Raw genomic sequence first — 27,607 nt, forward strand, 5'->3', positions numbered from 1 at the left:
AGAACAGGGGACGACCGGAGACTGCAGACAGAACAGGGGACGACCGGAGACTGCAGACAGAACAGGGGACGACCGGAGACTGCAGACAGAACAGGGGACGACCGGAGACTGCAGACAGAACAGGGGACGACCGGAGACTGCAGACCTTTGGGGAGGGAGGGGGAGCGGGTGTAGCAAACTTGCTCATCAGCGTTGGACGCGGAGTTCCCCATTTTCTTTTCTTTTGGTGGAGGTATTCCTCAGCCTTCATTCCCTACCCCCTCCCTTCCTGAGAGGCAAACTTATCTCCTGACAGATGGTGTGGGTCAGCCCAGGTTAAGACATCCTGAGTCCGTGCCAGGCAGTCTGTGAGAGTGTAACCTTTCTCACCCATCATAAAACAGATAAGGCAGCTTCTCCCCAGACTTGGAACCTCATAAAACTGACCAGCAGTTAATTGAACATTCCTCAGGTCAACTGTGTGTTTTATATCATGGAGTATGAAGCTGTTAGTGTTCAGAGCCGTCCACCCCCCCCCCCCCCCTTGAGAGGGATTTTAAAAAGGACAGGCTGGAAGCTAAGCTAAACACATCTCCTGAGTTTAACATCGTAGCAGAGGAGATCAAAGACCCTTCCTGCTCTGCACTTGGATCTGCTTACAAACAAAGGCATATTGGCAAGTAACTTAACCCTTTAACTTCCTTCCCATCATCTCTTTGCTGTACCTTTATATGAACATATATATATATATATATATATATATATATATATAGTTACATTTTCTTTGTAAATATTTTATTGCACCTGTTTGACTCTTTTAGCAATAAATCTTTCTTTCTGAAAGTGTTAAACTGTAAGCGCTTACTTGCAATTCACAAATTCCTGCCTTTGAAGAGACGCTACGGTGTTTGTTTAATCCTCTGCCCAATCGGCCTGCACTGACCATATTGGACAGGCGACTTTTCAATCATTAGTGTATATTTGATAACGGGAGTTTCCCAGTCTCCGACAAAAGTGGTGGTGGCAGTAGAGGGTTAGTTGCGTAATTAACCCGACCCAGTAACAAGCGCATTCAGGCTGCAGGCACCGATTGTAGCCCATTAGCTGGACAATCGCTGTGCAGGGTGCAGCTGGGTGGGGCCTTGTTACGCGCGTCACACCGCGGTTTTAGATCGGCCGGTCACGAGTTGGTGAGAAGGTCTGGGGTCTGACGCCATGGGCATGACGTATTACTGTTAGTCGCGGTCGTGCGATTGTCGCATGTTGGTGGCGGCGACCGTGCGATCGTGACAGCGGGTACCTGAAGTTGTCCTTTCTTTAGTGTGGGCACGCTGGCTTCTTCCCGCGCCGGCTTCTGTGGCAGCCGGGTGCCCACTGCGCACGCGCGAGAAGCGCTGCATTTTGGGGTGCAGGGCTTTAGGACTACGTGCATAGCACGAAACGCGTCCATAAGACGCACTGACATTTTCCCCCCTTTTTTTGGGGGAAAAAAGTGCGTCTTATGGAGCGAAAAATACGGTACTTACCTTACATCTGACATACACCTAACAAAGTCAAGTGATCAGCCTCTTCTATCAACGATTTTTCCTTGCTGCATTAGGCTATGATTGGATGTGCAGCCACATTTCTGCAGCTCTGAAAAGCTATCAACGGTAGATTGCTTTTCAGAGGTACTTGACAGGCCGTGAAGAGATGATATACCACCTCATCACCGCCTGTTTTAGCCCTGTAAATCCATCACAATTTTGTGCATTACACTCAGTAAATGGGCCCTTAACCGCCTCCCGCTCACCATATAAGGAAATGACAGGCGCAAGGCGGTTCTCGTGTTCTAACCGCGCATGCGCGGCTCTGGGGGCGCGCAGCGCGGCGATCGGTCCCTCGGACACAGCGGATCACCGATCAACCGAAAGAGCCGAAGACGTCAGCTAAGTCATGTGATCAGCTGTGTCCAATTACAGCTGATCTCATGTAAATAAGGAAATGCCAGTTATCTGCATTTCTCTCCTCACGAGGAGAGGAGAGCCGGTAATCGGCATTCCCCAGAGGGGACATGTACACTGATCATCAGGGCACTGATGATCAGTGTGCCCTGATGATCAGTGTAGCCCCAGCAGTGCCACTTGTCAGTGTCCATCAATGCCAGCTGTCAATGCTCATCAATGCCACCTGTCAGAGCCTATCAGTGCCATATCAATGCCACATATCAGTGCCTACCAGTGCACATCAATGCCACATATCAGTGCCACCTATCAGTAGCACCCATCAATGCCAATCAGTGCCGCCTACCAGTGCCATACATGAGTGCTGCCTTTCAGTGCCCATCAGTGATGCCTGTCAGTACCGATCAGTGCCACCTATCAGTGCCTCTTCATCAGTGCACAACAGTGCCACCTATCAGTGCCCATCAGTGCAGCCTGTCAGTGCTCATCATTGTAGCCTCATTAGCGCACATCAGTGAAGGAGAAAAATCACTTATTTACAAAATTTTATAGCAAAAACTAAGAAAACAAATTTTTTTTTTTTTCAAAATTTTCAGTTGTTTTTGGTTTAACAAAAAATAAAAAACCAAGAGGTGATTAAATACTACCAAAAGAAAGCTTTGTCTCAAAAAAATGATAAAAATTTCATACGAGTACAGTGTTGCATGACCGCACAATTGTCATTCACAGTGCGACAGTGCTGAAAGCTGAAAATTGGCCTGGGCAGGAAGGGGGTATAAGTGCCCTGTAGGCAAGTGGTTAAAGTATATGTAAGGGCAAAACTTTTTTTTTTTTCTTAGTTTTGGATCCAGTGGAGAAGACGAGAGATGACACATTCCAAGGTTTATTTGCTGTCTGTATCCCTGCTGGGCAGACTGAACCTTCAATTTATGCCAATGAGCACCGTCACCAACAAAGTGAGGGGAAATTCAAAATTTTAGAATTGCTGAGATTTTTTTTATTGCCGTGAGTAAATAATTAATGATGCCACGCTTCTTAAAAATCAATAAACATTACACATGCAATAATAAATGCAAATACAACAAATCTAATAGTGATTAAAGTTTGAGAGCCCTCTCTGTTATGTATAAAACATGTATAAAACATCATTAATATTGTGACATCCTCTTCTCAAACACAGGGCTGTTGAATTCCTATTGCCCAACGCCAGGACATGTAGTTTTGGGCGCCAGGCAGGTAGGTTTCTTTTCACCTTTAGCCCTGCTGCAGGCAAGTAGCAGGGCTCACCTGTCAGGTGGAAGCATTCAGGCGGCAGCACTGCCGCCCGAATGCTTCCACACAGTGCCAGCCTCTCCGCCCCCCCGCCCACTATCTCCCGGGCTCCACTTGCCATCTGCGGGCCTGGGACCGGCTCAGTGCCAGCGGATAGAGAGGGGGAAGGAGATCCCCTCCTCTTCTTGTCCTGACCCAGAAGTGACGTTATGTCACTCCCGGTTCCCCGTTGAGAGATTCCCAGCAATTGAAGCCGGAAAAGAATGTAATGTGGTGCAATGTGCACCACATTACATTCAGGGGTGCAGAGGAGAGACATGCAGGGTCTTTTAGACCTTGAATGTCACAATAAAGAGAACCTGTCACCAAAAAATCATCACATAGGGGACATTGTCCCCTATGTGATGAAAAAAAATAAAAAAGGGATTTTTTTTCTTAATTGTAAGAAATGAAAAGTTACACCCAAGCACATAACATCCCCCACATATATACACACACGTACAAATGAAAAAGCATATGCTAGGGCACCTATGCATGAAAACGTTGATTGCGATACACATTACATATCGCCGCACACGCCAGAATGAGAGCAATAATTCTAGCACCAGACCTCCTCCGTAACACTATACTGATGACCTAGAAGGGGCTGTAAAAGCGTCACCTATAGAAAATATAGGGTACTGAAGTTTGTCGCCATTTCATGAGTGCACACAAATTTATGGTTTGACAAGTTGGATATCTATTTACTTGCTGCAACCTCATCTTTTATAATTTACAAAAAATAGGATAATTTTTTGCCCTAAAATGAACTTGTATTTTTTACTGAAATTTTGCGGTAATATCATGCGACATAAAAAATTGGAGCTACCACTATTTTATTCTCTAGGGTCTCTGATTTCAGAAAATATACCAAGTTTGGGGGTTTTGTGTAATCTTCGGGCCTAAAATTATTTTATTTAAATCTTGTGCAAAGGATGTCACAATATTAAGTAGCTTTTATACATAACCGAGAGGACTCATTAACTTTAATCACTATTAGATTTGTTGTATTTGCATTTATTAGTGCATGTGTAATGTTTATTGATTTTTAAGAAGCGCTGCGTCATTATTTATTTTACATTTCATATTTTGGCACATTGATATGGGTATGTAGATGTGAGCTGCTTCTTTATTGAATTGTTTTTGCATTGCTTTGTTTGGCTGCTTGCAAGCTTTTTTTTATATTTGTGAGTAAATACTTGATCCTGCCAGTTTCTATCTCTCTCTAAGGCTTTTTTAATAAGGTTACCTATTAATTCTGCAGGACAGTGCTCAGGACAGGGCCTCTGTTTTCAACCAATTTGCTATAGTCCTGACCCCTGTTGGTTGATTGACAGCTACTCTGACCATTTAGTAGCTGAGTAAGCAAGGATGAAAGTACCAGAAACAAATGTATAAAGTCCAGATATGATTTTTTTCAGATTATATCATTAACATCTAATGTGTTGTGGGGGTTAAGATTCCCCTTTCAGCAGGGTCTGGTACTGAACAAAGGGTGTACTGGACTGACAGAACTGTGGGGATACCCGAGGGGTATGATCACTCCAAATGCTACTGTAAATATGATCGCTGGGTTGATTTGCAAACAGATCTGGGAACACCACATCTGAACAAAAAATTCATATAAAATGTGAAATCAAATTAAATATATTGGTGTATTACTTCTTGGAGCACCTAAAAAGTCCATTTGATTTGTTTTCACACTGCAAATACTAGTCAAGCCAAGGCAATGGTGATTATTAGTCACCCCTCAGTTCTATTAGTCCAGTACATACTTTGTTCAACAAAACCATGCCATGATAAGGGGGACCCTTTTAATTCTTGAAATTCTTTGGCTTTTTAGGATATAAGAATCTGAACAAAACCAAATCTGGACTTCATATGCCCCCTACCACCATTACAGTCTGCCATAACCCTCAGCGAAAGTGGCGAGTGTGTCAGCACTTACATGCTGACTAGGGATAAGCTGGGTTCAGACTGAATTCAGTTTAGCAGAACCTGTGGCATGATTGGACCAATGAAGATGTAATCAGCTTAGGCCAGGCCATCCACCATCCTACATGTACACAAAGCAACAGGGATGCTCGTAACAACATTGACCTAATAGGACCACATCCCCATATTAGGTTAATGACATTGGCCAATTATGGAGAATTCCCCAGCGGATTGAGGCAGTGGGAAATGTAATCATGTGACAGCTTCCCACATGTTCTGTTGAACTGGGTTCAGACCAATAGCAGCTCATCCCTAGTATGCTCACCTCATGACACACTCACTACTTCCACTGAGGTGGTTGGCAGACTGTAAAGTTGGTAGGAAGCACCCAGAATGAAACAGGACGTGTGTCAGTGGAATTAGGGAAAGTGTGTCAGTGGAATTAGGGAAGCAACTGATAAGTAGGTCAAGAAGTCCAGAAACAGTAGAGTTGTTAAGGACATGGGAGATGGGTCATGGCTTTTTTGACAGGTAATACTTAATGGGATACCATAGAGCCCAGATTACCCCTGGACCCGAGTCAGGGGAGATGAACTTGATATATGGCTTAGTGCACTGAATAAGTGCTCATGTACATGGGTGCAGAGAGCTGTATGCCATGACAAAAAATGGCAAGAATGGAGGGAGGGGAACCAGACAGTACTGTCCTACTTCTCTGTGCAATATGAAAATTCTCCAAGAAAAAAATGTACCTGCCCCTAACCCTCTGGGAAGCCTTACTGCACTCATGCATCCCAAACCTAAGAAAGCATAAACAGAACATGGTGGTGAAAAATGAGTGTACCTCTGCACCTGGGAGTTATGCATACCAGCACATTATGTCATGAGTCTGCAGGGGGACCATTTCCTTTTTCTACGTGTTTTACTATAGCTTTAAACCGGTCATACATTGCTGTTTTTTCAGCCAATTTCCCCATCCACATATTTGAAGTAGATGGGAAAATCCTTTCTCCTGTGCCCTTGTATTCTCACAGCGGCACTTCCCTGCCTTCAGAATACACTGATCAGTGCTGCTGCTGATTGGCTGCATGCATTGCTCAACTGAAAATATACCAACAAGCCCATCCATGAATAGTTGATCAACAGATTGACTTTTCATAAACAAGAACAGCCATACATGGACAGAAATTTGGCCGGTTCCTGCTGAAATGGCTGGATTTCGATTCATGTACGGCCAGTTTTAAGCATGCTGAATTAGGACTCATGCACATGGGTATGTTTCTATGCAGGGCCTCACTATGAGCATAGTTCTGCATAAAACAGTTGTGTATGTGCTGTACACGTATGCAAACGTTTACAGCGTACATGGATCCTATCGGCCACCACTTCTAAGGCTAGCCATGTAGATATCAATGTGTGTAGCGGTGGCACCACTGCTGATAAATATACTGTTTTTTTCGCTCCATAAGACGCACCTAGATTTTAGAGGCAGAAAACAGGAAAAAATAGTACAGGAGATGACCACAGACCGCGGACATCGTACAGGAGATGACCACAGACCGCGGACATCGTACAGGGGATGACCACAGACCGCGGACATCGTACAGGGGATGACCACAGACCGCGGACATCGTACAGGGGATGACCACAGACCGCGGACATCGTACAGGGGATGACCACAGACCGCGGACATCGTACAGGGGATGACCACAGACCGCGGACATCGTACAGGGGATGACCACAGACCGCGGACATCGTACAGGGGATGACCACAGACCGCGGACATCGTACAGGGGATGACCACAGACCGCGGACATCGTACAGGGGATGACCACAGACCGCGGACATCCACAGACCGCGGACATCGTACAGGGGATGACCACAGACCGCGGACATCGTACAGGGGATGACCACAGACCGCGGACATCGTACAGGGGATGACCACAGACCGCGGACATCGTACAGGGGATGACCACAGACCGCGGACATCGTACAGGGGATGACCACAGACCGCGGACATCGTACAGGGGATGACCACAGACCGCGGACATCGTACAGGGGATGACCACAGACATCGTACAGGGGATGACCACAGACCGCGGACATCGTACAGGGGATGACCACAGACCGCGGACATCGTACAGGGGATGACCACAGACCGCGGACATCGTACAGGGGATGACCACAGACCGCGGACATCGTACAGGGGATGACCACAGACCGCGGACATCGTACAGGGGATGACCACAGACCGCGGACATCGTACAGGGGATGACCACAGACCGCGGACATCGTACAGGGGATGACCACAGACCGCGGACATCGTACAGGGGATGACCACAGACCGCGGACATCGTACAGGGGATGACCACAGACCGCGGACATCGTACAGGGGATGACCACAGACCGCGGACATCGTACAGGGGATGACCACAGACCGCGGACATCGTACAGGGGATGACCACAGACCGCGGACATCGTACAGGGGATGACCACAGACCGCGGACATCGTACAGGGGATGACCACAGACCGCGGACATCGTACAGGGGATGACCACAGACCGCGGACATCGTACAGGGGATGACCACAGACCGCGGACATCGTACAGGGGATGACCACAGACCGCGGACATCGTACAGGGGATGACCACAGACCGCGGACATCGTACAGGGGATGACCACAGACTGCGGACATCGTACAGGGGATGACCACAGACTGCGGACATCGTACAGGGGATGACCACAGACTGCGGACATCGCACAGGGGATGACCACAGACTGCGGACATCGCACAGGGGATGACCACAGACTGCGGACATCGTACAGGGGATGACCACAGACTGCGGACAGCACAGGGATGACCACAGACTGCGGACAGCACAGGGATGACCACAGACTGCGGACAGCACAGGGATGACCACAGACTGCGGACAGCACAGGGATGACCACAGACTGCGGACAGCACAGGGATGACCACAGACTGCGGACAGCACAGGGATGACCACAGACTGCGGACAGCACAGGGATGACCACAGACTGCGGACAGCACAGGGATGACCACAGACTGCGGACAGCACAGGGATGACCACAGACTGCGGACAGCACAGGGATGACCACAGACTGCGGACAGCACAGATGACTGCTGACCTTTGGGGAGGGGGGGGAGTGGGTACCTGAATTTGACAGGTACCCGCTCTTACTTCCGCGGAGTTGTTCTTTGATCTTACCTGTTCCTCTATCCAGCCGCATGCGGTCTTCCCGGCTTCTGTAGTGTGGGCGCTCGGCATGACAGCCGGGTGCCCAGTGCGCATGAGCGAGAAGCACTTGCGCTTTGTGATTGGTCTGGCGGCTTCTGGGATCTGTCACGTGTCCCAGGTACCGCCTTAGCATTCACAAAAAGCACCGCTTCTTGCGCATGCGCACTTGGCACCCGGCTGTCAAGCCCAGCGCCGACACTACAGAAGCCAGGAAGACAGCGCACCGCTGGATAGAGGAACAGGTAAGGTCAAAGAACAACTCCGCGGAAGAGCGGGTACCTGTCAAATTCAGGTACCCGCTCCCCCCTTCCCCAAAGGTCAGCAGTCATCTCCATAAGGTCCCGCTGCAGAGCTGAGCGGCTGACACGGCGGCGGTGGAAATACCGGACCAGCCGCTCCATAAGACGCACTAACATTTTCCCCCCTTTTTTGGGGGGAAAAAAGTGCGTTTTATGGAGCGAAAAATACGGTACTCTTGATGTTCACATCTCTCTCTGAATGAGCCATTCATACACAGCATGACCTGGTCCGATTGTGAATGACCAAAAGCCCAAGTCATGGCGCACACAACGGGGGGATATAAACATCAATGGTGTGTAATCAGTGGCGGTGTTGTCTACACAGGGTTTATATTTACACGTCAGCCCTGAGCAGTGATGGCCAAGATTGGTTCACATACACTGTATGCACATTAATGACAACACAAATGCTCACGTGCAGGGGCGGACTGACCATTTGGAAACTCGGGCACTGCCCGAGGGCCCGGGGTCAGTAGGGGGCCCCATAAGATGCCCCTGGTACCTTTTTCATAGGCTTTTTTGAGTTTGGACAAGGACACAGGGGCCCCATGATCCCCTATTGCCTGGGGGCCCCATGAGTTGTCAGTCCACCCCTGTTCACGTGTGAAAAGTCCATCCCCAGGACTGTGAGCTCGGAGTTTTCTCAGTTCAGTTTACTTCGCTGAACAGTGCAGTCCAAACCAGGACAGCGAGTGGAGCCCACAGCACACAATACATGGTGGGATGTACACAGACAGTGATCCTATACACGGGCCTCCACATAACACCGGAGACTTATACTTCTCTAACAAGGCGGGGTACTGTGCATGCTGGGACATGTAGTTCCATAAAACACAGAGCTGAGCCCACAGCCACTTACCTGCCTCACCGTCTAAAACACGAGGGGACAAGTACCTCACCTTCCCATCCCCATACTGCAGCAACGCCGCCGCCACCCCCCCACAACCTCCGAGGATGGGGCAGCCGGGACTGGCGCGTAAACCTCCAGTCAGCCTCCTGTGTGTCAGCCCTGCCTCCGGTCATACCAACTCACACAAAGAAGGGGAGCCTTCTTCTCACTCTTAGGTCAGCTTCAATAAATGATCGTTCAGTTCTTTATTATAGATCATCTTAGAGCTCCCAGCATCCATAAACTGTTACTGGTGTGTGTACAGACCTCGGACTTTCTGTCAAACCCCCCCCCCCCCTAAACTGGAGTTTTGAAACAGTCTGCCCTGAGACGTCAGTCCGTTGTTGGCGGGTAATTTGTTGTCTGAGGAGAGTTAGCTCAGCACACCCAGAGGAACAGGACCGTCTACCTAGCGTGGGACTGGTGGGGGGAGTCTGGAGTGAGGGGGATTGTTGGTGTTAAAAGGGGTTTTGGTAGGAGTCTGGTGGGGGAATTGCTGGTGGTAAAAAGATAGGGTGGTGGGGAAAGAGGGGTTGCTGGTGGTAGAAATGTGGTGGGGAAGGGGATTTGGTAGGAGTCTGGTGCTGGAAGGGGGGGTTGCTGGAGGTAGGAGTGTGGTGGTGAGTGAAGGGGGTTGGTGGGAGTGTGAAGGGGGGGGTTTGGTAGGAGTCTGGTGCTGGAAGAAGGGGGGGGGGGGGTTGCTGGTGGTAGGAGGGGAGGGGGAGGTTTTGGTAGGAGTCTGATGCTGGAAGGGGGGTTGCTGGGTGTGTGGTGGGGAAAGGGGGGGTGTTGCTGGTGGTAGGAGGGGAAGGGGGGGTTTGGTAGCAGTTTGAGGGGGGGGGGTTGGGTTGCTGGTGGGAGTGTGGAGGGAAAAGGGGGGGGGTTGCTGGGGGGGTTTGGTAGCAGTCTGGGGGGGGGGGGGGGGGGGTTGGGTTGCTGGTGGGAGTGTGGAGGGAAAAGAGGGGGGGGGGGTTGCTGGTGGTAGGAGGGGAAGGGGGGGTTTGGTAGCAGTTTGAGGGGGGGGGGGTTGGGTTGCTGGTGGGAGTGTGGAGGGAAAAGGGGGGGGGGTTGCTGGGGGGGTTTGGTAGCAGTCTGAGGGGGGGGGGGGGTTGGGTTGCTGGTGGGAGTGTGGAGGGAAAAGAGGGGGGGGGGGTTGCTGGTGGTAGGAGGGGAAGGGGGGGTTTGGTAGCAGTCTGGGGGGGGGGTTGGGTTGCTGGTGGGAGTGTGGAGGGAAAAGAGGGGGGGGGGGGGGTTGCTGGTGGTAGGAGGGGAAGGGGGGGTTTGGTAGCAGTCTGGGGGGGGGGGGGGTTGGGTTGCTGGTGGGAGTGTGGAGGGAAAAGAGGGGGGGGGGGGTTGCTGGTGGTAGGAGGGGAAGGGGGGGTTGGGTTGCTGGTGGTAGGAGTGTGGTTGAGAAGGAAGGATTGTTGGTTGGGGAGGGGGGGGGGTTGGTGAGAGTCTGGTGCTGAAAGGAAGGAGGGGGGGGTTGTGGGGAAGGGGGGGTTATTGGTGGTGGTGGAGAAGGGGGGTTTTGGTGGGAGTCTTGTGCTGGAAGGGGGGGTTGGTGGAAAAAGGGGGGGTTTGCTGGTGTTGGGAGGGGGGGGTTGGTAGTGGGGAGGGGGGAAGGAGAGCCTTCAGCAGTGGAGTGGTTTGGTGGCAAAGGTGGTTTCAAGGCAGCCTTTGATAAAATCAGTGATAATCCTGATCCGTAATGAATCCATACTAGAGGCTGATTTGGTAGTGGGGTTGTGCTGATATGGTGAGGTTCTCTCCCCACTTCGGAAGGTCCTGGATGAGCACAGGATCTGGACAATGTCACTGCAATTGAGGATGCTGGGCAATGTGGTTCAGCACCTTCCTTGCTCAGCTTTTCTGGGGAGGGATAGACTGACTATTTTATCAGGGTCAGCCTAAGATTTGTAACAAATGTGGGGAGAGAGGCCACTTTGCATCATTCTGTGCCAGGATTTAGGCCATTTGGCCAAAGAATGCGCCCAGATTTGGTGCAATTTGTGACAGCAGCTGAGTTATCCATATAGTCAGTGCCCAGAGGCATTACTCAACCTGTCAGGATTGGAGGCTGGGTAAAGAAGAGGTAATTGATGCTAGGGAGGAAACTTATTGCCCTTCCTGTGTCCAGTTTGTTGTTAGATTCTGTTTCTCTTAGTAATGTCATCCCTGAGTCTGACCCTCCTGTTCCTAATCCTACTACTCATACATCCTCCAGACTAGCAGAAGCTGCTAGGGGGGTGGGTTTAGCGGATCTTCCCTTTTGGACTACTCCACCTACAGCACAAATGTGGTCAGGAGAGTGTGGGGGTGCTTGATGGGGTGGAGCCAATAAGGCTCAGGGAGGGGTGCCCATGTTTTACCTCCTGCTGGGAGGGATTTGGCTGATGGGTGAAGTGGAGGATGAGAAGAGCTGTCTTCTCTTCTTACGAGTCAGACCCAGGAGGGGTCTCTCTTGGCAACACCTATTCAGTTTTGTCAGGTGATGAGATGGAATCTGATTTATCTATTTCTTTATCATCTATGGATGAGGGGGAGTTGCATACTCTGAAGAGAGCTGTTTCGGGTGATGAGAGTGTGATAGAGATTAAGAAATGACTACCCCAATCATCCTGATGGCAGTTCCCGCTCCGTTAAAGGTGTGGATCATTAATGTCGCCAGCATTAAATCTACAAGAGCTTGTGATATGGCCTTATTTTTGCTTAGCATGTTGGTGCTGAGATTTTATTTTTGCAAGAGACCTGGCTCAATACTTTGGCCGATGTCTAGCAAAAAAGGAGTGGAGATGTGGTCCTTCCTTTTGGTCTCTTGCTGAAATTTGCAGTGGAGTTGTGGTCCTATTTAAAACCAATATGGTAACGTGCTGGCGGGTAATGAGGTAGAAATGGGGAGATGCATGGTCTTAGAAGTCTCTGTTAGGGAGCAGGACCTGTGCCTGATCAATATCTATGGACCGCAGTCAAAATGGGGCAGGAAATGCCTCCTCGTAAAGATCAAGCCCTTCCTTTGTATGTCCCAGCAGGTTGTCTTTGGAGGTAACTTTAACACCATAATTACGCCTGAAGACAGGAGAGGCTCCATAGACATGCTGGGTTATGATAGCAGTTTTCTTAGAGATTTGATTGGACAGGCAGGCCTGGTAGATGTGCACATTAAGCACTGCCTTGGTAGCACGGGTTTCACATTTCAGAGCAGAATAGAAAGGTTTTTGTTTTTTTTAAAGGAGAACTGCTTTCTCGGCTCCTGAGTTGAAAGCGATGGAGTTCTCTGACCACTGTATGCTGTCTGTGACTCTGAATGCCTTGGACACTCCACTCGGGAAGGGGTGTCAAGAAACTGAATTCGGCTCTCCTGGAAGATGTAGGAGTAAGACAATCCTTTGAAGATTTTTTTCAGGCACAGGTTTCTATTCTGGACTTTTGTAGCAGTAAGTCAGAGTTGTGGGATCTTGTGAAACAAAGGGCGATTGGACTTTTCAAGGCCATAAGAAGCAGCTTGGTTGTATATTGCCTACCAACATTTGCGGAGGAAGCGTGATCGTCTTTTCTCGTAAGGAGATCCAGGGGAGATTTCTGAAGTGAAACCTATTCTTAGGAAGTGTCAATACAACCAGCATGCCTCCTTAGTTCTGGAGAGGGATTATGGGAAATATAACTTGCCTGATCCTTACCAGAACTGTAAACGAGGCATAGCAGTTAAGATGGTCATTGACCTGAAAGACAGTATAGTTTCCCTGATAAAGTCCAGATCAAGGATCTTGGAGATCTTTGGGTTGTATTTTACAGACCTCCTGGGATGAAAGGACCTTAGCTGGGACAGAATGGAAAGCTTTCTGGATTCTATTCCAGGACTGGGAAATGGTGCATTGCTTTTGATGAATTTGATAGAACCAATTTCAGTGGATGAGGTAGTCTGTCCTATAGACAAGCTGGCTACCAAAAAATTGCCTAGGCCAGATGGATTGACAGCTGAATTTTAAAAGTGTTTTAAGTCCATTCTGGCTCCCTTTTTAGCGGAGGTTTTTAACAACTGTCTAGAAAAGGGTACGCTCCCTTCCTCCATGAGGCAATTAGCTGTGATTCTTCTGTCAAAAGGTAAAGACCCTTCAATGATTGAGAACTTGCGCCCCATTAGTCTTCTCAATGTTAACAGAAAGATGTTGGCAAAGATTCTTTTTTGGCACTTGTCATAGCAGGCAATTTGTACAGCCATCAGCACTGTTCGGTCCAAGGCAGAAGTACCTTTTTTGCAATTTTGGCTATCCGGGAGGCTTTGGAACGATGCAGGGCTGCTGAATGGTGGAAGTACTTGCTGGCATTGGATCAAGCAAAAGCTTTTCATCTAGTGAATCATGAATATCTGTGGTTGTTACTTGGTAGTTACAGCCTGCAGGGGAGGTTTATAGATTGGCTGGCTGAAGGCATTATATAGAGGGGCTGAGAGCTTCCCTCTTGTTAATGGTTGGGTTGGACAGCCTTTTGAAGTTGGCTCTGGTGTGTGCCAGAGATGTCCTTTGAACCCCCTGCTATGTGCTTTCGCAATCAACCCCTTTGTAAGAAGGCTAGAGGGTGCATCATTGTGTGGGGTACCTCTGGGCATTGCTGGTGCGCCACCTTTGAAGGTCGTGGCCTATGCTGATGATGTGTCTGTTATTATCTCTAAAACTGAGGAGGTGGTCTCTGTGATAGAGCAGTACACGGAGGCTTCTGGCTCTAAAGTCAACCATGAAAAGAGTGAAGTTTTCTGGATGGGTGAGGATGGTGAAAGCTTTGAACTTCCGGATACCTTCCCAGAGCCCCAGCAGGAAATTAAAGTTTTGGGAATCAAATTTGGTCCTGGTGACTATGGTCATTGGGAAAGTAGGTTGGTATATGCCAAAGTGGCAAGCTGGAAGAGAAGGAGGCTTTCCTTGAGGGAGAGGGTTAACTTGATCAAAACGTACCTAATCCCGATCTTTTTATATGTCGATTTCATCTGTCTTGCCGGTATCTCTATGCAAGGGTTTACAGCTGTTTTTTCCAACTGTTATGGGGAAATAGGCTGAACCTGATCAAACGCAATGTAACTTACCTGTCCAGGCAGGTGGGTGGCCTAGGAATGGTCAACCCGATAGTTTTCTTTTCTTTGCTCTTTTTAAAGTACAATCTTGGTAATATGTTAGCAGAGACCCCGTCAGGATGGGTGGGTATTTTTCAGTCTTGGTTTAAGCCTTTTCTGCGTTGCTTGGAAGATGGCGGACCAGTGAAAAGTCTGAGAGTCCAACATGGCAAGCTCTCAGCTTATGTTGCCCCATGTCTGAAAATACTTCGGCAGTGGCGGGTGACAGTGGAAGATATCGGGTCCCTTCCCAGGAAGGTTCTGGGGGAGAGGATTTTGGCTTTGGCTTTCAGTGTGTCACTGGCCTTAAAGGATTGCCCAGGCTCCGTAATGAGGGAGGGGTTACATTTAATTAACTTGAAGAGAATCCCTTTGAAGTTTAGGGATCAAGCCTGGCTTGCTTTCCATGGAAGGCTATATATGAGAGGGAACCTGAAGCACCGCCCTCTGAATAATCGGGATTGTCCTAGAGCAGAGTGTATTGGTAAAGTGGAGTCTATGGACCACTTTCTGCTCCAATGTCCCTTTAACATAGAGGTGTATAAAAGGGTGGGGAGGGTTCTGGGCATCCCATTTCTCTATTGCATGAGTTATGCAGAGTGGGTGTACGGAGCACTCCCAGCTCGCTGGGACTTTGATTTGGATACACTTTTTCTAGTTAGTATAGTTGTTTGTCACTTCATATGTAATACACGGTGTCAGATTACCCTGCGGAAGAAAGTCCTAACTGTTGAGGTGGTGGTGCATGATATTCTGGGTGAGGTTGAGAAGATTCAGGGTCTTGAGAAGGGCAGAGAGCCTCGGGCGGTCTTGATAAGGGCATGGTGGAATATCAGACCTGCCTTTGGTGAACTGTCCATCTCTGGGTGAGGGGCTCTTTTCTTATGCTGTTCTTTTCACTCCCTTAGTTTTTGTTGGTTAAGATCTTTTTGAAGAAGGGCTGCATGCATAATGGGGGTGGAGTTGTTTCTTGACCTCTCAGGTTTGATGTCTGGTGTAGTGATGTGAGTTGTAGTAATATTTATTTCCCCCAGTAATGACATGTTCATTTCTGAGAGTTTTGTCTGACCGCAGATTTTGCTGTATTTATTTTCATTTTTGTGTAAATATGATTTATTTTTATATATTCTGTTTATTATGTTATGTTTATTGATTGTAAGACTTTTAATAAAGAAAAATTGGAGAAGGGGGTGGTGGTGGGGGTTTGGGAGCAGGGATTGGTGGTGGTGGAGAGGTTGGCGGTGGTGGCAGTGAAATGGGGGGGGGGGGTTGTTGGTGGTGGGAGTCTGGTGAGGGTTGTTGGGGAAGGGGGGTTTGGTGTGGTTGGAGTCTCCCTCTCTTTGCTAATGTGACCAAAGTGCTGAGGGGGAGGGCCATACAAGGATGCTGTGCAGGTACCTAGCGTTTTCCTTATTAATTGATGTCATTGGCAGTTAGGACACCGGCGGCTCTAAGGTTTTAATGGTTCACTATGAAAAGCCGTGGCTTTTATGTAAATAAAAGGCAGACTTAATCCACCTGATTGTTTTGTATGCAATTTTTAGGCTTTTTTCCAAGTCACCCCTGAAGGCAACCTGGTTGAAAAAGGTAATTCCCTTGAAGGTAAATGTGGTGGTGTTTGATTCCTGGTGATGTATAATAGGAAAAAGACAGTATATAATCCTGTTCCCTGGATGCAACATACCTCAAGAATTATACTTGAGCATAAGTAGAGCATAAGATCCTTCATGTGTTCCCAGAGTATATTTCCAGCACCCATAATTTCAGACCAGAAGCTGGAGACCCCATGAGGCTCTATGCTACCCTTGTTTTATTCATTCTAGCCATTCAACAACTGTAAAGTACCTGTCTTGTCTGAGAGCCTGTTTTTCACGTACCTGGTAGGAGACTGAATTAAAGAGGTTGGCTTCTCTTGTATTTTCAGCCAAGGCCCCACTAAGGGTGGGACAGGAGGAACACGAGTGTTGATGGCAGAACTTATGGCAGGAAGTGAATGCTTGGAGACTCAGGCAGGGAATTAGGTCAGGAACAGAGGTGATGCAGGGTAGACCAGCTGAGGTTATAGGGATACTCCGCAGGAATCGCAAGTTCTGGATGTGTGGCTTGTTGGAAACTCTATATAATGTGGTTGAATCCTTTCTTTGTGCTTAGGTGAATCTCAGACCAAAATAACAAAAGCTTCCTTTACAAAAAATCCTACAGCTGTTGGTTCATTTTGCAACTTCTCTATATAGGTTCATTGTCAGCAGGGGATAATGGATTCAGCTATGGTCTAATAGTTTTTTTTAACATGGGTTGAAGTTTTACCTATGTATAAAGATGATGCACTGACCACTGCTAGGATGTTATTCTTGTTTTCCCAATCTGGGGGTCCCAGTGAGCCTCAGCTTACTGCAGCTTCCACTTTAGAAGTAAAATCATGTAAATGATGCACAACATTTTGGGAGTGTATCAAAGAATTTCTGTTACACCACCCATAATCTGCAGGTATTGTAGAGAGAATGAATAGGACTGTTGGGTAAAGGATTTCAAAAATAATGCTAGAAAGAGGAAATATCTCCTACTCTACTTTATTTTCGGCTAATTATTACCCCTTATTGCGCTCTGTTACTTCCCTGCTTCATTCTCGGCAGTTTCCTTCTTTATCTTGGATTGGCAGGATACATGCTGTCAAGATGACTATTTTGCCGAAGATCCTGTATTTGTTTCCGCACTCTTCCTATTCAGGTCCCTGCGTTTTTTCTTTGTGTACTGCAAAGCCGGATTCTCAGTTTTATCTGGGCTCATAAACGACTCTGACTGGGCCGCTCCAGAAGGCGTATTCTGTGCTGTTGCAGCCATTGTTTTGTTGAATTACTTGTATGCTTTGGGTCATTGTCCTGTTGCATCACCCATCCTCTGCGGAGCTTCAGTTGGCGGACAGATGGTCGTACGTTTTCCTGCAAAATATCTTGATAAACTTTGGAGTTCATTTTCCCATCAATGACAACAATCCGTCCAGGCCCTGAGGCAGCAAAGCAGCCCCAAACCATGATGCTCCCTTCGCCATGTTTTACAGTGGGGATGAGGTTTTGATGTTGGTGTGCTGTGCCTTTTTCCCCTACCGTCTTTCAGGCCAGCACTCTGAGAGAGACCTCGGCTCCTCCCCATCTGAGGAAACACCTCCACCTACAATAAAAAAGCTCCACTCCCCTCTGACCTCAGTTCAGGTGTTTCCTCCGGTGGGGAGACACGAGGAGGCGCAGGAAGACGATAGGGGAGCCGAGGGCCGGATAGCCGGCTGTGAGGCCCGACGCAGCCGGGAGTGAAGGCCGGAGTGTCCGGCTGCATATTCTCCCAGGGCAGGCTGCCAGCAGTGAGAGTGCATCCTGGGGGACGGGACAGGGCACTTACCTGCTCTTCGCCCCCCGACCCCCTCCGGCGAGGGGGGGTGTCGGGGTGGCCGTGGTGAGGTCTGGGGAGGATCGGGGGGAGTTCCGCTCCTTCCTATGCTGGCAGTCTGAGGGCTTTGCCGGGCCGGACGTCGGGAGACGGCGGTTTCCGGCGGAAGGGGCGGGGCTTCGCCCAGGGCCGCGACTTCCGGTCGCGGCCTTCACACCACAGCAGCGCGAAATTCGAATATGGCGGTGCGGTGCACAGCGGTCTGGGGGACAGACCTGCACCAGGCGACCACCCTCCGGTACGGGATGTCGGAGGCATCGGGACCAGGAGATGCCAGCACCAGCCAGTCACAGGTAAGGTGCCTCAGTGGAGGCCTCCCCTACCTGTGGGCCCCTAGCAGAAGGTAGGGCAAGGGGTCTGCGGTTTTTCAGGCCCTTGTTTGCTCTGCCGGGGGGGGGGTGTTTAGTGTCGGACTGATTGGGCTTCCCTCCTCCCCCCTTTTCTTTTGTGTCTTTCAGGGCAAGGCCCGAGCTAAACTTAGGTACAAGCGGAGATGCCCTTCCTGTAAGGAAGTTTTAAAAGAATCTTGGCGAAAGGTTCTTTGTGGCCCATGTATACAGGGGTTGGTGAGGGAGGAGAAGCCGGAACAGGGGGACCTAGCTAGGTCAGTGAATCAGTTGGCTACCACCTTCGACTCCTTCAAGTCCCTCATGGAGAGGTTTGCCCTCCCATTACCTACACTTCCCCCCCCAGGTGGCTTCGGTGAGTCGTCGGGAACCCCTTATGACCGGGGAGGAACCAGTGGGGGACTCCCAGTCTGAGGAGGAATCGGCGGGTGAGGGTCCCTCGGAGGAAGGGAGGGGCCCCTCCCGGTATAAGTTGACCCTAGAGGAGGTTGATGAGCTCCTGGGGGCTATATACGAAACCCTGGACGTTAAGGCCTTATCTCTCCACGACCAAATGTATCAGGGATTGGAGGAGCACCAGCACAGAATGTTTCCTGTGCATGACATTTTGGTAGACACGATTAAGAAGGAGTGGCAAGACCCGGAAAGGAAACCGTTCTTCTCAAAAGCATTGAGGAGAAGGTTTCCGTTTTCGGAAGACCCGGAGGCGGTCTGGAACAAGAGCCCCAGGCTAGACGCGGCCTTTTCCCAAACGACCAGGAGAACTGACCTAGCGTTTGAGGACATGGGGGTCTTACCAGACTTATTGGACGGAAGGGCGGAGTCTCTCCTTAGGAAGGCCTGGGACTCGACCCTGTACAACCTGAAGCCGGCCATGGCTACGACAGTGGTAGCCAGGAACTTAGAGTATTGGCTTACGCAATTACAGGCCCATATTGTGGCAGACTCTCCCAAAGAAAAAATCTTGGCCTCTTTTGAGACCCTTTTGCAAGGAGTGGGGTATATTGCGGATGCTTCCGCAGAGTCGGTGAGATTGGGGGCCAGGTCTGCTGCCCTGACCAATTCAGCCAGAAGGGCGCTGTGGCTAAAGACATGGCAGGGGGACATCACTTCAAAAGTTAGGTTATGCGGCATCCCCCTCACAGGAGACTGTCTGTTCGGCCCGGGGTTGGAGGAATTATTGGACCGGACAGCTGATAGGAAAAAGTCCTTCCCCCTCAAGAGGAAAATGCAGGAGGGGGGGACACGGAAGGCCCGCCCGGCAAAGAGGCTGAGCCTGGTCAGGGTAGGTCGGCTGGACAGAGAGGTAGGGGAAGAGGGGGAGCGATTTTTCGCCCTCCTGAGCAGCCCCAAAAACCAAGGTGACTTGGTTCCTCCTGTGGGGGGAAGATTGGCGGCATTCCTCCCACAGTGGGAAGCCGTGGTCACCAGCCCCTTCATTTTGGATGTCATCCGAAGGGGTTACCGGTTAGAATTTCTGAGACCGCCACCCGAGACTTTTCTGGTGACGACCCGTCCAAGGGATCCGACGAAGGACGCGGCTCTGGTGGGCGCTTTGGAGATTCTAGAGTCCCAGGGGGTCATCTCCAGGGTTCCAGTAGCGGAGCGAGGGAAGGGAGTTTATTCCCATGTGTTTGTGGTTCAAAAGCCGTCTGGGGCGTTCAGACTGATTTTGAACCTGAAACCCTTGAACAAGTCAGTGCGTTACCGGAGGTTCCGCATGGACTCCATTTTTACGATCAGGTCCCTAATCCCACCAGGTGCATTCATGGCATCCATAGACTTGAAGGACGCCTACCTACACGTGCCCGTGGCGGAAGCCTCTCAGAGGTTCCTCAGGTTGGCAGTGGGGGGTGGAGGAAGGAATTCGACACTGGCAGTTCAGGGCTCTTCCATTCGGCCTTTCCTCCTCGCCAAGAGTATTCACCAAGGTTCTGTCGGAGGCACTGATTTCTATCCGCTTGAGGGGGATTTCAGTGGTGGCCTATCTGGACGATTTGCTGCTCTTCGCGGATTCAGAGGCTCACTTACGGCAAGACCTGGTTATAGTGAGGAACCATCTGGAAAGCTTGGGGTGGATTTTGAATCTGGAGAAGTCCTGCCTGGTGCCTTCTCAGAAGGTGATTTACTTGGGCTACACTCTAGACTCGGTAGACCAAAAGACCAGCCTGACTTTGGAAAAAGTCACCAAGTTGGAGGCCGGAGTCAGATTACTGCAGGGGAGCAGGTCGATGTCCATAAGACAGGCCATGTCGGTACTTGGATTGCTGACAGCGTCCATTCCGGCGGTTCAGTGGGCAGGTCTGCATATGCGTCTCCTCCAGTTGTGGATCCTGAGGGTTTGGGACAGGAAGTGTCACTCCCTAGAACGCAGGGTCTTGGTGCCCCCCAGTGTGAAAAGGTCTCTATGGTGGTGGAGGAGATCGTCCAGCATAACTCAGGGGCTGTTGTGGTGCTTTCCGATTTCCACGGAGGTCACTACGGATGCTAGCGCCAGGGGCTGGGGAGCCCACCTGGGAAATTTGGTGACTCAGGGGGAATGGTCCTTAGGGCAGAAGGACAAATCCTCGAATTGGAAGGAATTGAGGGCAGTGTGGGAGGCTCTGCACTCCTTCCAGGCGGGGGTCACGGGCCAGCACGTGCGTGTCCTGACGGACAATGCCACGGCAGTGGCTTATATAAACAGGCAGGGAGGGACGCGGAGCAAGGCCCTCGGGGCCTTAGCGGCGACACTGTTGTCCTGGGCAGAGCTGAATTTGGCGTCCCTGTCTGCGATACACTTAAAGGGGGAGCTGAACCAGAAGGCAGACTTCCTGAGCAGGACTCGGCTCAAGGAGTCGGAATGGGCCTTGAACCCCAATGTCTTTCAGGAGATTGTGCGAAGGTGGGGATCCCCGGATGTGGACCTTTTTGCCTCCGGAAGGAACAACAAGGTCCCAAATTTCTTCTCTCTATCCCGCTGGGACGGGTCCAGAGCGGTGGACGCATTAGGTCAGAGGTGGGACTACCGGCTTTGTTACCCCTTTCCCCCGGTTCCTTTGCTCCCCCTGGTCCTGAGGAAATTCAGGACGGAGGGGACCTCGTTAATCCTGATAGCTCCCTTCTGGCCGCGGCGGGCGTGGTTTGCGACCCTGAAGAGTTTGGCCTCTCGTCCACCCTGGGAGCTGCCACCAAGAGTGGATTTGTTAACACAGGGGCCGGTTCTTTGCCCCAGCGTAGGAAGATTGCGGTTAACAGCCTGGTTTCTGAGCAGCAGCTCCTCTTAGAGAAGGGGTTCTCGCCTAGGGTGGTGGCGACATTACTGGCCAGTAGGAAGGAGGAGACCCAGGCCATTTATGGTAGGGTCTGGGGTTGCTTTACAGCCTGGTGTGACCGGACAGCAGTGGCAACCCATAGTTTGGTTTCTGTGTTGGAATTCCTGCAGGCGGGAGCGGACAAGGGATTGTCTGTCAGCACGCTCAAGGGTCAGGTCTCGGCCCTCAGTGTGTTCTTGGAGACGCCCCTGGCCAGGGAGGCGTTGGTGAGTAGGTTTTTCAAAGCTCTGGTGAGGCAGAGGCCTCCGAGGTCCAGACCATTTCCGGTGTGGGATTTGGCCAAGGTGCTCGGGGGGATGACTAGGGCTCCGTTCGAGCCCTTGGAGTCCTGTCCGATAGGTGAGCTCACCATTAAGACGGCTTTTCTGGTGGCGATTACCACGGCGAGGAGGGTGTGTGAGATGGAGGCCCTCTCGATCAGAACACCCTATCTCCGTATTTTTTCAGACAGGATCGTTTTCAGACCAGACCCGTCCTTCATTCCGAAGGTAGCTCGGAGTTTCCAGAGGGAACAGGACATTGTCCTTCCCTCATTTTTTCCTGACCCGGTGGGGGTAGATCAGGAGAGGTATCATTGTTTAGATGTCAGAAGGTGCGTTCTCCAGTATCTAGAGAAATCTAGGGAGTTCAGAAGCACCGAATCCCTTTTTGTTTTTTTTAAGGGGGCTAGAAGAGGCAAGAAGGCGTCTAGAAGGACGCTGGCCAGCTGGCTGCGGCTGGCGATTACAGGAGCATATCAGGCAGAAGGCCTGGAGGTCCCGGAGGGTATCAAGGCACATTCCACCCGAGCTGTGGCGGCTACCCAGGCAGAGTTAGCAGGGGTTTCCCCAGGGCAGATTTGCAGAGCGGCAACATGGTCCAGCTATGACACATTTGCCAAGCATTACAGACTGGACCTGGTCTCGGTGCAGGAGCAGGACTTTGGTCGTAAGGTCTTACAAGCAGTTAGCCCGCCCGAAGGGTGAGTACTCGCTTATCCTCTCAGAGTGCTGGCCTGAAAGACGGTAGGGGAAAAACCAAGTTACACTTACGGTAACGTCTTTTCCAGGAGTCTTTCAGGCCAGCACCGGTTTCCCACCCACTGTTGATATTGGTTATGTGACGATGGCTTATTATGTTTGTTGTCTCGCATTGTGTCTCCCCAGATGACCGGAGGATGCTTGGAGAACTGAGGTCAGAGGGGAGTGGAGCTTTTTTATTGTAGGTGGAGGTGTTTCCTCAGATGGGGAGGAGCCGAGGTCTCTCTCAGAGTGCTGGCCTGAAAGACTCCTGGAAAAGACGTTACCGTAAGTGTAACTTGGTTTTTTTTCTCCACACATAGTGTTGTGTGTTCTTCCCAAACAACTCAATCTTGGTTTTATCTGTCCACAGTATATTTTGCCAGTAGTGCTGTGGAACATCCAGGTGCTCTTTTGCAAACTTCAAGCGTGCTGCAATATTCTTTTTGGACAGCAATGGCTTCCTCCGTGGTGTCCTCCCATGTACTCCATTCTTGTTTAATGTTTTCCTTATTGTAGATGTGTCAACAAAAATGTTAGCATGTGCCAGAGATTTCTGTAGGTCTTTAGCTGACACTCTGGGATTCTTCTTTACCTCATGCAGCATTCTGCGCTGTGCGCTTGCAGTCATTTTTACAGGACGACCACGCCTAGGGAGAGTAGCAACAGTGCTAAACTTTCTTCATTTGTAGACAGTCTGTCTTACCGTGGACACATGAACATCAAGGCTTTTGGAGATACTTTTGTAACCCTTCCCAGCTTCATGCAAGTCAACAATTCTTGATCGTAGGTCTTCTGAGAGCTCTTTTCTGCGAGGCATGGTTCACATCAGACAGTGCTTCTTGAAACCAGTAAACCCAAAACAGGTGTGTGTTTTTTAAGGGCAGGACAGCTGTCAGCAACACATCCAATATCATCACACTGATTGGAGTCAAGGTTGGCTCACTCCTGGCTCCAATTAGCTCTGGGAGAAGTCATTAAGCTAGGGCCTCACATACTTTTTCCTCCCTGCACTGTAAATGTTTACATGTTATGTGCAATTAAACCATGGCAAGATTGTGTTCTATTGTAACTTAGATGACGTTCAGAGCACATTTTATGCCCAATTCATGCAAAACTCCACGTAATCCCAAGGGGTTTACATTCTTTTTCTTGCAACTGTATATACACATGCGCAATAATATTGCGCTTCTGGTGAGTGCAGTCACACTACTGATGCTTGTCACGTGCATGGATTTCATGGACTAATTGGACTGTTACATTTTTTTTTCCAGATTTTGATTATGTCATAATCTCAGTAATTATACACTGAAGTCACAATGGTTTTATAAGTCACGATTTATTACATCAACTCATGATGGTACACTTGATTTATATTCTTATCACTTTAGCGCAATATAGCGCTCACACTTGATGCATCAGTCACTTTATGAATTTTCAGCGCTGCATTATTTATTTATCAAGTACGTACTAAAAACACATATGTGCATTGACAAATAATAAAACACGTGAAAACAAAACATAAAATAAAGTCTCATACTCAATCAAATTCAGTGTGGTTTCTTTTGCAAAATGTCCTAATCTATAATCAAAAATGTATACCATAAACACATGTGAAAATAAACATCAATAAAGTCTCTTGAACTTTTACTATGTGTAATTTCTTTATCATAATGTGATAAAGAAATGACTGTGGGGTTTTTTTGGCTGTTTAAATTTTTTTTGTGGATGCACATACACTATATTGCTAAAAGTATTTTGACACCTCTCCAAATCATTGCATTCAGGTTTTCCAATCCCCTCATTGGCCACAGGTGTATAAAATCAAGCACCGCGGCATGCAGACTGTTTTTACAGACATTTTTGAAAGAATGGGTCGTTCTCAGGAGCTCAGTGACTTCAAGTGTGGAACAGTCAACTGTTAGTGGTATTATAACAAAGTGGAAGCAACTGGGAACAACAGCAGCTCAGCCACGAAGTGGTAGGCCATGTAAAATGACAGAGCAGGGTCAGTGCATGCTGAAGTGCACAGAAGTCACCAACTGTCTGCAGAGTCAATAGCTAAACTTCATGTGGCCTTCAGATTAGCACAATTGTGCGTACAGAGCTTTATGGAATGGGTTTCCATGGCCGAGCAGCTGCATCCACGCCTTACATGACCAAGTGCATTGCAAAGCGTTTGCAGTGATGTAAAGTATGCCGCCACTGGACTCTAGAGCAGTGGAGCTGTGTTCTCTGCAAAGACGAATCGCTCTTCTCTGGCAATCTGATGGATGTGCTTGGGTTTTGCGGCTGCCAGAAGATACTTGCCTGACTGCATTGTGCCAAGTGTAAAGTTTGGTTGGGGGGGGGGGGGGATTATGGTGTGGGGTTGTTTTTCAGGGGTTGGGCTTGGCCCCTTAGTTCCAGTGAAGGAAACACTTAAGGCGTCAGCATACCAATACATTTTGAACAATTTTATGCTCCCAACTTTGTGAGAACAGTTTGGGGATGGCCCCTTCCTGTTTGGGGTGGAGGAATTTGACTGGCCTGCACAGAGTCCTGACCTCAACACGAAAGAACACCTTTGGGATGAATTAGAGCGGAGACTAAGCCAGACCTCATCCAACATCAGTACCTGACCTCACAAATGCGCATCTGGAAGAATGGTCCAACATTCCCATAGACACACTCCTAAACGTTGTGGACAGCTTTCCCAGATGAGTTGAAGCTGTTATAGCTGCAAAGGGTGGGCCAACTCAATATTGAACTCTACGGACTAAGACTGGGATGCCATTAAAGTTCATGTGCATGTAAAGGCAGGTGTCCCAATACTTTTGGCAATATAGTGTATGTGTTTATAGTAAGTACTGGCATAAATGCTAAACCATTTGGTAGAAACTTTGGGTGGAACACGCGTTATGAGGGTGTGGGAGGTGTTAGCAGCTGTAGGTTGGGTATATTAAGTATTATAGCAGCTCAAAAGTTTTGTTTGTTATAACTCTTTCCTTTGAGGAGCATCCAGAAATGCTCTGGTGAAATCCCTCCTCTATTTCTATTTCTTCATTTTCCCCAATAGTACACAAAGATAGGAGTGGTGGCATTAGTGAAAGAGCACAAAGCTCCTGTAAGGTTTTGTCTTTTTAGATGGATTCCAAGGTGACACTGTGTTCCCATTTGGTGGGTCAGATGCCTGATGAAGGGGTTCCATTATTTGGACCCATATTGGTGATCCTCGGTGTGCTGGTGACATTCTCCCTTGCTGATTCTGTTCAGTTCCAGCTGATGGTCGCTGCAGCACCCAGTTATACACACAGCCATTTTTAACACAGGAACATGTGCGTTTGGATTGTACACTTCCAATTCAGTGGGTGACCCTTGGTTTGGGCATCCGACACGGGGTATGGATGTCCTCATGGGTCTTCTACCCTTGTGGGCTGTTCTGTGCCCCTGGCAGTGCGGACAAAGCCTTCCTTTTGTCTAGGCACCTCTAGAGAGAAATCTATGCCAGCAGCATCCTATGACTGCCCCAGACATTGTACGGCACTGAGCATGCGCCCGGCTTGATTTTCATCAGGCTGGGCGCCGGCGTGATGTCATGACGTCACGTCCTTCACGAAGGGGATGGCGGCAGATGCCGGGGGAGGTCTCCCTTACGGATGCCGGGGTGGCCACATAGAGATGCCATTTTGGTGCCATTGGCGGCAATAGCCTCCTCATCTCTAGCTGACGGCATAGGTGGATCTGATCACTTCCTGACCAGACAATTACACCATAGCAAGACCTATATATACTTGGATGTATTATCACAGTTTGTTGTTGGCTTCCTTGCTTGAAGGTGGTTCCCCATGCTATACTTGGACAGTTTGGTAAGCATTATAGTTAGTCACTTTAATGAAGAGATCTATATACCGCTATAGGTGGTTGCGAGAGTACTTTTATAGCTCTATTTGACTTCTATTACAGATAAGATAGCTAGGCATAGTATCCCTTGGTCTATTGGGATCTGTGACATCTTTACAGTTCGGGAAGCATTATAGTTAGTCGCTTTAATGAAGAGACCTATATACCGCTATAGGTGGTTGTGATAGTACTTTTATAGCTTTATTTGATTTTTTTATTACAGATAGGATAGTTGGGCATGACCCTTGGTCCATTGAGATCTGTGACATCTTTACCATAAAACGAGGATCAAATACCATGCCCATTATGGACAAGAGCTTCCCCATGCTCTTTTGTATACACAGAGCTGAAGAAGATATTTAATAAATTTGCCTTCTCTTTGTCCCCAGTCACCCACTCTAGATTATTTTGTAAAGGGCCTACATGCTCGGACTGAACCTTTTTTCCTATTATTATATTTGAAGAATTTTTTGGGGTTGGTCCTGCTATGTTTTGCAATCTTTTGTTCATTTTCAATTTTTGCAGCCTTTAATTCCTTTTTGCATATTCTGTTATATTCTTTGTAGTGTTTAAACGATGATAGCATTCCTTAATAAAAGCTCTTTTTTTTATTACCTATACTTTTTTTTTAATTGGGCCATAAGCCACATTGGTTGATTTTTAGACTTTAAACTTGTTGCCCATGGGAATATATTTTGCAGTGTGTTCACATACAGTCTTTTTGAAGAACTCACATTTCCGTGTTGTGTTCATTGATGCCAATATTACCTCCTAGTCTAAGCCTTGGAGATCAGCTCTCAGCCTTGGAAGATTAGCTTTCTCGAAATTGAGTGTTTTTATTATTCCAATATGTACTTGCTGTATACAGCTAACAATAAATGAAATCATGTTATGGTCACTGCTACCCA

At 48.9% G+C, this 27,607-nt stretch overlaps 1 protein-coding gene across 2 annotated transcripts in view; it reads right to left on the reverse strand.

Annotated features, from left to right (window-relative positions):
- TIMELESS (timeless circadian regulator) overlaps positions 1–9,727 on the reverse strand; it is a 121,483-nt gene extending 111,756 nt beyond the window's left edge. For both annotated transcript variants that reach the window (XM_089680349.1, XM_089680332.1), the window contains exon 1: positions 9,584–9,727. The gene's annotated coding sequence lies outside the window, so the exon portion shown is untranslated. The remainder of the gene's footprint in view (positions 1–9,583) is intronic.
- Between the last annotated feature and the right edge of the window lie 17,880 nt (positions 9,728–27,607).

Source organism: Staurois parvus, unplaced genomic scaffold, assembly GCF_062004578.1.
Source record: "Staurois parvus isolate SC_StPar_1 unplaced genomic scaffold, SC_StPar_1.0 ptg000017l, whole genome shotgun sequence".
Classification (NCBI taxonomy): Eukaryota; Metazoa; Chordata; class Amphibia; order Anura; family Ranidae; genus Staurois; species Staurois parvus.